Consider the following 10,919-nt stretch of genomic DNA (forward strand, 5'->3'; position numbering starts at 1 on the left):
AAAGAAAACTGTCATTTCCCCGTTATGTAGTCTTGTCAATGATCAGCTAGTGATATACACAAGAGTTTATTTCTCGACTATTCTGCTTCCTTGGTCTGCATATCTGTGCCAGCACCACATTGTCTGTCTTGATATTGCTTGTAGTATGTATTGAAATTGGGAAGTGTGAGATCTTTAATTTTGTTCTCTCTTTTTAATATTTTTTGAGTATTACTGACCCCTTGAGCTTCTGTATGAATTTTAGAACTTTTCTTTCTAGTAATACAAAAATGGCATTGAGATTTTAATAAGAATTGGTCAAATCTGTGGATCACTTCGAGTAGTAGGGACATTTTAATACTATTACGTCATCCTGTCCACAAAATGATACATCTTTCCATTTATTTGTATCTTTGGTTTCTTTTAGCAATATTTCATACTTTTCAGCATATAAGGCTTTCACCTCCTAAGTTAAGTTTATTCCAAAATATTCCTTTTCGTGCTATGGTAAATGGAATTATCTTTTTTAGATTGCTCAATGTTAGTGCATAGAAACACAGTGGGTTTTTGTATACTGATTTTGAATTCTTCCATTTGCTAAGATCTTGTATTAACATTGTGGGGGGGATCTTTAACTAACGACATATGAGATCATGTCAACTGTGAACAGAGATAGTTTTACTCCTTAGTTTCCAGTTTAAATGCCTTTTATTCCATGTATCTATCATATCTATCTGTTCATTCATCCTTTATCTATCCATCAATCTATCTGCCTATCTATCTATCATCTGTCTGTCTGTCTGTCATTTATTTACTCTGGTTAGGACGTCTAGTACTCTATTGAATAGTAGAGGCAAGAGTGGGCATCTTTGCTTTGCTCCTGATTTTAGATGGAAAGTTTACAAGTTACCTATGGCCTTTTGTTAATGTATATTATTACGTTGAGGTAGTTTCCTTCCATTCCTACTTCATTGAGTGTTTTTATTATTAAAAGACATTAAATTTTGTCAGATTTATTTTTCTCCATCAGTTGAGATGATAATGTGTTTCTTGTCCTTCATTCTGTTAATGTGGTATATAATATTGATTTTGGTATTGGGAATCACCTTTACATTCCTGGTATAAATCCCACTGTTCATGGTATATAATCCTTTTAATGTGCTTTAGAATTTGTTTTGCTCATCGCTTCTCAGCCTTTTGGCTAAGATCAAGTGTAAAATTTGTTTTGCTCATATTTTGTTGAGATTTGTGCATCAATATTCAAAAAGAATGTTGGTCTTCAATTATCTTTTGTTGTGTCCTTGATTTTTTAATTAGGGTGATTCATTCATTCATTTCAAACATGAAATGAGTTTGGATGTGTTTCCTCCTATTAAATTTTCAGTTAAATGCATTTAAGGTAGATTGTTGTTAATTCTGTTTAATAACATATTGGGTAAAGTTTTAAATTTTAAATGGTGGATAGTTTCCAGTGAAACCATCTGATCTTGGGCTTTTTTTATGAGGGTAGGGAGGGTTTGATTGTTTAATCTACTTTTTGGTTACATATATCTATGTAAGTTTTAAAAAATTCTTTATGATTCAATCTTGATAGGTTTTATATTTTTAAAAAATTACCTATTTTTTTCTTGATCATCTAATTCATTGGAGTGTAATTGTCACTGTGGTCTCTTATCATCCTTTTCATTTCTGTAGCATCAGCTATAATATCCCCTCATTCATTTTAAACTTTAGTTACTTGAGTATTTCTTCTTTTTTTCTGAGTCTACTTATAAGGATTTACCAATTTTGTTGATCTTTTAAAAAAGCCAACACTTCTATAATGTTTTCTATTATTTTTCTATTCTTTATTTCATTTGCTTCTGCTCTGATCTTTACTATCCCCTTCCTTCTTGTAACTTTTGGGTTTCTTTGTTTTTTTTTTTTCCTTGTTCCTTGAGGTGTTTTCCTAGGTTGTTGATGGAGAACTTTCTTTTTTTTAATATATGTGTTTATCACTATTAACTTCCCTTCTAGTACTGTGTTAGCTGCATTTCAGAGTTTGAGATCTATTTCCATTTGTATTTGTCTACATACCCTTTCTAATGTCCCCTAATTTCATATATGACCTGTTTCTTATTGAAATTAGAATTGTTTAATTTCCACATATTTGTGAATTTTCTTTTCCTTCCACTCATAATTTTTAGTTTTATTCTATTGTGTTCAGAGAAGTACTTTAGATTATTTCAATTTTTTAAATTGTTAAGACTTGTAACTTAACATGTATCTATCTTAGATAATATTTTATGTGTACTTCAGAGATATATACATATATATCATTATAGATTGCTGTGTAATGATGTTATTCAAATCCCGTTTCCTTATTGATCTACCTGGTTGTTCTATCCATATCTGAAAGAGGAATATGAAAGTCTACTCTCTTTGTGTTGCTGTCTATTTCTCTATTTTCTTTATATCTAAGGTGAGTCTCTTGTAGACAGTGCGTTGTTGTATCTAGTTTCTTTATCTATTCATCTACTCTCTATTCTTTAATTGGCGTGTTTAATTTACATTTAAAGTACTTATTGATACAGAATAAATTACATTTGCCATTTTCTTGTTTTTTGGAGGTCTTGTAGGTTTTATCCTTTTATTCCTCTCACTCTTTTTCTTTTATTTCATTGACTTTCTGGAGTGCCATGTTTTGGTTTCCTTGTCATTTCTTTTCCTATATATTCTATAGATGTTTTCTTTATGGTTATCATTAAAATTATATTAAACATCTTTTTTAAAATTTTTAATGCTTTTTATTTATTTTTGAGAGAGAGAGAGAGACAGTGTGATCAGGGGAGGGTCAGAGAGAGAGGGAGACACAGAATCTGAAGCAGGCTCCAGGCTCTGAGCTAGCAGTCAGCACAGAGCCCGACACAGGGCTCGAACCCACAAACTGTGAGATCATGACCTGAGCTGAAGCCGGACGCTTAACTGACTGAATCACCCAGGCACCCCTATATTAAATATCTTAAAGTTATGGCAGTGTGTTTTAAATGGGTGTCAACTTCAATCACAGGCATAAAAAGGCTTTCAATAAGGCAATGATGGATGAGAGAAAGTCACTTGATTGATAACTATATATTTTCCATTTTCTTCAGGTTGTCAATCACATTTTCAATTCTTTTTCTTCTGCTTTAGATCATAGAAGAGTTGTGGCTTACAGGTAATACTAAAAATAGGATAGTAAAACAAATAAAACATCAGTTGTTTTTTTAAGGAACAGCAAATTAGGCAGTACTGGAGAACTAAAATATTAAGAGGTATAAAAAATAATTTCAGCCATGTACCTTTATTCTACTAATCTGTTTAATCAAAGATATACTGGTTGGATTATAGTTATTTCCCCTTTTTTAATCACTTTGATTTTCTCTATATAAAATATATCTTACTAATTTGTTCAACACATTAAAATAAATACTACATACCAGACACTCCACTCAGGACTAGAAGATGTAATAGTAAAAGAGAGTTATTGTGGTTACTCTCATAATGCTTACATTCCATTGGAGGAGGACAAATGAAAAATAAGTACATAATAGAAACAAATGTTCTCAGATAATTATAATTGTCTTAAAACAGACGTATATAATAAAGTTTGTAGGCACAGTTCTTTTGATAGGGTCGTAAGAGGGACTTTTCTAAGGACATGTATAGTTCTATAGGAAACTATAGAGATAGTCATGAATATGTGTGGGAGGGTAGAGTTAGAAGCTTAGGAAACATAAACTCCAAACACTAAGACACAGAGCAATGAGGCCATTGATCCTAGGATATAGTAGGAGATAGGAAAATAAGAAGAGAAAAGTCAGAGATAAGCAGGGCCTAGATTGTGTAGGAACTTGTAGTGCTTTGAATGTTATTTTCTTTTTAATTTTTTTAAATGTTTGTTTATTTTTGAAAGAAAAAGAGACAGAGTGTGAGCAGGGGAGGATCAGAAAGAGAGGGAGACAGAATCTGAAGCAGGCTCCTTGTAGCCCAATAAAGGGCTCGACTTCACAAACTGAGAGATCATGGTCTGAGCCAAAGTCAAAGGTTTAACCAACTGAGCCACCTAGGCATTCTATGGATTTTATAATAGGGATGAAAAATCTCAGATATATTTTATAAGGGACATAATTGAAAAATATCACTATTGTGTGGAAATCAGTAGAAGGGGGATGAGCCTACATGTTGGCTCCCTCTCTCTCCATCCCTCTCCCATGTGCATGTGCATGTGTACTCTCTGTCTCTCTCAAAAATTAATAAATATATAGACAAACACCCAAGAAACAGTATAGATATAGAAGAATACAATGCCCAATTCCCTAGTATTTTTTAACACTTAGAGATGAGCAGAAGAGATAGAAAAGAAAAACCTATGAATAGAGGGAAAAAAAAAAAAACAGGAAAAGATGATACCATGCAAGACAAAGGAAAAGAGTGTTTCAGGAAGAAGGAAAAAATCTAACATATATAATGCTGCAAAAATATTGACTAGGTTGATGAAAGATAATTCTAATGGAGGAGATACAATAGTATCTAACCAAAAAGCACACATATTATTATTATTCAGTGTCTACCTAGGAATTTTTAAATTAATACCTTAGAGTACCCTTTGAAAATGTCAGTGTTTTAGAAACTACTCTAAGACTTTCTGAATAGAAATCTCTAGGAGATGGATAGTTGCCTGGGTAAACTCATTTGGTTCACCCTCCCCATTACAAATTTGTTTGCTGTGACAATTCTAAACCATTGTCATTTACACATGAGATTTATTGTTTTTGGCTGAAACAATCCATGGTACAAAAGGAATGTCATATATATATATGTGTGTGTGTGTGTGTGATATTTGTCTCATATATATATGTATGTGTATACACACACACACAGACACACACACACACACACACACACACATATATATATGAGAAAAAGAGAGAGGGAGCTCCATTTGAAAGATCATAGCTACTTGATGGATAATTCAAGTCTTTCCAAACACTTTCGCTTTTATCACCACATAATATTAATGAGCTTAATCATGGGGTTGTGTTGCTTATAGAGGTGACAGGAGGTTGATATCACTCTTAGAAGTGTGTCTACTGGAGTGAGTCTATGTGGGACTATGACTAGTTGGATGGATTTTAGAGACATGTTCACTGAAGTGAAATGTTATTGACGTGTCAGGTTTAAAACTGCCTCTGGTCTTTCCTAGTTACCGTAGTTATTAAACTGAAGGCCATTTTCTAAGACCAGGCAATGTTTTTGTTATCATGTGTAATAATTTCCTGACTTTCCTACTTCTAAGTTTGTCTCCCCCCGAAATATAATTTTTTGTTAATGTAAATGTAACATCTTATTGTCCCTCTCTTGAAATCCTTCAGTGTTCCCATAGGTCTCTGCATAAAAACTTAACTAAAGGCTACAGTAATATCTAAAATAAAATCTGCAAGACCATATATGCTAAGCACACCCCAACTTTTCCTATGTCATTTCTGACTTAAACACAAGTCTCCTGCTTACTCATGATATTCTGCCATCTGACATCCTTTCCATTCCTTAATTACGCAGGCTGTTAACTTTCACAGGTTTTTGGCCTTTTGTCTGGGTGGGGCTGGGTATTTTTTCTAACTTTTCTGTCATCTAGGGAAATGATGGGGATAGAGAGTTCATCTGTAGAGGTGTGCTGTTTTTCATAAAGTACTGGAGTTTCTTCTTTGCTCCTGAGTTTCTGTGAATGCTGCCCGTGAGGGTTTGTCATGCAGAGTTGAAGGTGTCTGCCACTTGGAGTCTGGCCCCAGGCTTCAAATCGATTCCCAAAGCAGCATGTAGCCCTGGAAATTTCACTGCATTCAGAGAGACTCAGATACCTTTTTTTTTTCCTATTTCTTATGAAGTGTAGTTAATGTAGCCTTACATGACAAATGTCTGAAAACTGTAAAATTTGTAAATCTCTCAAATATAGTACAGTATGTTTTTAAGATTTTTTAAATTTTATTTTTATTTTAAATATTTTTTAATGTTTATTTCTTTATCTTGAGAAAGAGAATGCATATATGAGTGAGGGGAGGGGCAGGGCAGAGAGAGAGGAAGAGAAAGAGCCCCACATGGCTCAGTCATATGAACTCCTGTGATCATGACTTGACACCCAAAATCAAGAGGCAGACACCTAACTGACTGAGCAACACAGGCGCCCCTCTTCATTTTACTGTACTGAATAAAAGTGGTATAGAAGTTGCCCTACTCTATGTAAACCTTTTGGAACTTGAGGTGCCAAAGGCTTTATCAAGTTTGGCTATAGTTTTTTCAGTATTTTTCTTGGTGCTGTCTCCTCTCTATCTAGCATGGCTAGGAAACCAGGGAGGTTTCTAAGTACCTGGACTAGAGTAATCCAAATCACTTCCTGTCACATTCCCTTGGTACTCAATAACAAGATCATCCTTATCTGCAAGGGATGCCAGCAAGTGTAGCAGAGCTACATACTATATTTTATGCTATACCTGTTTCATTTGTTTTATATTTTCAACCCCTTACACTTCTCTTCTGTCATAAGAAAGAATGAAAACTCCCTACTCAAAGATTTAGGACTATTAGTGAAAGTTTTCAGGATTTAGAATTGTAGGATACCAGTTTGCCTTCAAAGGGGAAGAAACAGGTGGAAGAATCTTGCTATGCTGTGATTTACTACTCTAGAGTATTATATTTTGTTCTTTGTTCATGGGCTTTCTGATCTCATATTTATGGTCTTAAACTGTGTTTTTCCTCATTTACTCCCAAGTGATCACTGGGAGTAGCTACATTACTTATATGCCTGAATAGATATTTGGGGAATGAGACTTTGTATGGTGGTTTTAATTTTTCCTAGCTACTAGGCTATATACTTCTATGCTACCCATTTCATTTTCACAGATACTGTTGAAATACATAATTACTATCATCCCCATTTTACAGAGAAAATTGGATAACTGAGAGATTGTATCACTTGGCTAAAGTCAAACACCAAGTAAAAGGCAGAGTCAGGGTTTGGGGAAGGCAGTTTGGTTCTTGAGTCAAACATATGCCTTTAATACTGGACCATTTTCTGATTAAGAAAGAAAGAAAATTCAGCTAAACAGAGAAGAAAAAAAATTCTCATAGTTTTGGAAGTGTAGCATAATAAACTAAAACTTCAGTGTAATAAAAAAGTTTACAAAGATGATTTTTAAATAAATGAGATCAGAGTAAACAAAAGGAGAAACTATACATAAAGCAACCAACTGAGGAACACCAGTAAGAACAATCAGTACACAATGAAAAAGAAGCAGAATTAAAAGTAAAGTATAAATTAGAATAACTGATGTATCTTCTGAAGAATCCAATTACTGACATAGAATGATGCTGTAGTTAATTTCAGTGGATAAAGGTGACAAAAACAATGAAAAAGGAAGTCAAAACTAATCAAACAAAAATATGAGTTGTCTTCTAAAGTAGAGAAATAAACAAATGAAAGAGAAAAAACTATTAAAAGATTTGAGATAAACTTTCCCTGAAGTAAAGAATAGGATTAAAGGAACATATGTTCCAGCAAATGTGAACAATCACCACTGAAACATCACCTAATTAAATTCAGGATTTTTAAAAGTGAAGTAATATAAAGTCAGGTAGAAAAATAATGCTACTAGAAGAAAAAAAATCAGCTTGGCCTCAAACTTCTCTAGAACATTCAATATCAGAATGTGATATGAGAAGAGTTATATTGATCGAGGAGCCAAGATGGCGGAGAGGAAGGGAGCTCTGTAAACTTCGTCCGCCCCATCTATGGAACTGAGAAGGACATTACTCTCATCTGCAAGAGTGGAAGGAGAAAATACAGACTCCAGAAAAGACAGCCTCAAAGATGCCTGAGTGAGTGTGAACTGGGGAGATTGGAAGACAGGCCAGCCCGAGACAGGCAGGGGAGGTGGGAGCCCCAGCCCAACCCGGAGCAAGCTCACAGAGCCCGAGAAACAAAGGGAAGAGACAGAGAAACTGAACATGCTCATAGTACTGTCTCTGGAGAAGAGATAAAGAAAGTTTAACTGCGCTCAGAGAGAGAAACTCCCACTCCATATATAACTGCTGGGTAGCCCAAATCCCAAACCCAGGTGGCGCAAGGGAAAGAACAGCTTCCAGCCCTGTGCCATCTTGGAAAGGAGTCAGCGGCCGAGGCCACAGAGGCACCAGGGGTGCTCACTTCAACCTCGGCTAAGGAGTGGGAGCATGCCTCTCATTTCCAAGGTGCATCTCACCAGAGCATTGGCCGCACGAATCTCAAATCCCGGGTGCCAACAGGGAAAAAATAGCCCCCACCCCAACTCGATCCTGGCAAGGAGTTGGTGGTGGTGGAGGCCGGGGCACTAACTCAGGCTGCAGGAGCTCTCAGCTCTATTCAGGCAGCGCCCAGCGCCTCTGGCAGCAGATGCGCGAATCGAGCTGGCTCCAAGAGAAACTCATCCCTCCCCCAACACAATCCCATCCCGGCTAGGAGCTGGGAATCCGCAGTTGTGTCTGTGAGGGCATGCATGTCACCTCCTGCTGTGCATCTCTCCTCAGGCGGCACACTTCACCTCAGGCAGGGGCAGCCAAAATCCCTGCCTGAACCAAGACAAACTGATCCCTCCCCCTAAGAAGTCAGCCACCAAAGTAAGTACATCTCATCTGTGGTAGCATAAAAGTGCATGGACAAGAACTTTGAACCTAGGTGGGCCTGGAAAATACAACTTGACTCAACTGTGGAACAAGGAGATTGGTGTCATTAGAGTGGCCTACAGTGCCTAGTTCCAGCGGAGCTTGATGTGCCACCATTCTACTCTCTGCAGACGCCAAGGTGGAGCCTCTGAGAGCAGCCTCCAAAAATTACCACACAAAACCATGCCTATCCACGAGGGGGAGCTGCTGCTTTTTTTTTTCTTTTTCTTTTTTCCTTCTTTTTTTGGTATTTATTTTGTATTATTATTATCTTTTTTACTTAATTTTTTTTAATTTTTACTCCTTATTTTCCTTTCTCCTTTCTCCCTTATTTTTCTTTTTCGAATCCATATTTGAATGAATACAGGATATATTCTCCTGTATCTCATCCTTACCTCTCCCCTCAACTGGTCATACACTTTTAGACTGACCGTTGTCTTTTGTTGTCTCTGACCCCCTTATTTTTTGTATTCTCTTCTTTTCCTCTCTTTCTTCTCCATTTTCTTTCTTTTCTTTCCCCCTTTTAATGTGTTTGTTTGTTTGATTTGTCAGTGCATTTGTGTGCTTCTGTTCCCTTTGTGTTTGTCTGTTTGTTTTCCTTCTTAGGGCTACCCCAAGAAACAAGCCAAAGTGTGAATGAGGGCGAGTCCCAAATATTGCTGAGTAGGGAAATAAAATATTCAAAGGCACAACAAGAGTAACTGAGAGACACCATTAAAGAATATTTCCTGAAATGACAGACCCTGGACAGTCAATAAACCTCCTTTAACAGAGCAATATTAACAGGTGCACAGTGCACAAGGAGATTTTTAAAGCTCACAAGAGACATAAAACTAGCAAAAATGACAAAACAAAGGAACTCTCCCCTGAAGAACCTCCAGGAAGAAGTCACAGCCACAGAACTGCTCACGGCAGATCTATTCAACATACTGGATCAAGAATTTAAAAAACTTGTCATAAAATTAATCGCTGTGGTTGAAAAAAGGATCAAAGAAGCAACTGAGACAATGACTAGGCACTTTGAAAATAGGTGTGATGAGTTTAAAAAAAGGCTATCAATGAGGTGAATAACAAAATGGAGGCAGCCACCTCAAGGATTGACGAGGCAGAGAGAAGAATAGGTGAATTAGAAGATATAGTTATAGCAAAAGAGAAAGCTGAAAAAAAGAGAGAGAAATTAATCCAGGAGCAGGAAAGGAGAATTCGAGACCTGAGTGATACAATCAAATGGAACAAAATCCATATCATAGGAATTCCTGAAAAGGAAGACAGAGAGAAAGGTCCTGAAAGAATACTAGACCAAATTATAAATGAGAATTTCCCAGATCTGGGAAAAGAAATAGACATTCACATCTAAGGGGCACAAAGAACCCCCTTAAGATGTAATCTGATTTGGCCTTTGACACGACATATCATAGTGAAACTGGCAAAATATAAAGATAAAGAGAGAATTCTGAAAGCAGCTAGGGAAAAAAGGGCCCTCACATACAAAGGGAAACCTATCAGAGTGGTTACAGACCTATCTAATGAAACTTGGCAGGCCAGGAAGGAATGGCAGGAAATCTTCATTGTGATGAACAGAAAAAACATGTAGCCAAGAATCCTCTACCCAGCAAGCCTGTCATTCAAAATAGAAGGAGAGATAAAAGTGTTCCCAAATAAACAAAAATTGAGAGAATTCATGACCACCAAACCAGCCCTACAAGAAATCCTAAGATGGACTCTATGAGGGAAATGTTGCAAAGAATACAAGGTGACAGAGACACCACTATAAACATGAATTCTAAGGAGAACACAATGACTCTAAACCCACATTCTTCAATAATAACACTGAATGTAAATAGACTGAATGCTCCAACCAAATGACACAGGGTAGCAGAATGGATAAAAAAACAAAACCCATTGATATGCTGTCTACAAGAGACTCATTTTCGACCTGAAGATACCTTCAGGTTGAAAGTAAAGGGATGGAGAAATATCTATCATGCGACAAGAAGCCAAAATATAGCCGGAGTAGCCATACTTATATCAGACAAATGGGACTTGAAAGTAAAGGCACTAAAAGAGATGAAGAAGGACATTATATAATAATTACAGCGTCTCCATCAGGAAGAGTAACAATTATAAATATCTATGTGCCAAATTCGGGAGCACCCAAATACATAAAGCAACTAATCACAGAAAGAAACAATCTTATTGACAAGAATGTGCTAATTGCAGGGGAC

The 10,919-nt window shown here is 36.3% G+C and overlaps 1 pseudogene; it reads left to right on the forward strand.

The window, feature by feature from the left end:
• Positions 1-1,160: 1,160 nt before the first annotated feature.
• Positions 1,161-1,271, forward strand: LOC115288714 (annotated as a pseudogene).
• Positions 1,272-10,919: the final 9,648 nt, after the last annotated feature.

The sequence above is a fragment of the Suricata suricatta genome, chromosome 3 (genome assembly GCF_006229205.1).
Source record: "Suricata suricatta isolate VVHF042 chromosome 3, meerkat_22Aug2017_6uvM2_HiC, whole genome shotgun sequence".
Classification (NCBI taxonomy): domain Eukaryota; kingdom Metazoa; phylum Chordata; class Mammalia; order Carnivora; family Herpestidae; genus Suricata; species Suricata suricatta.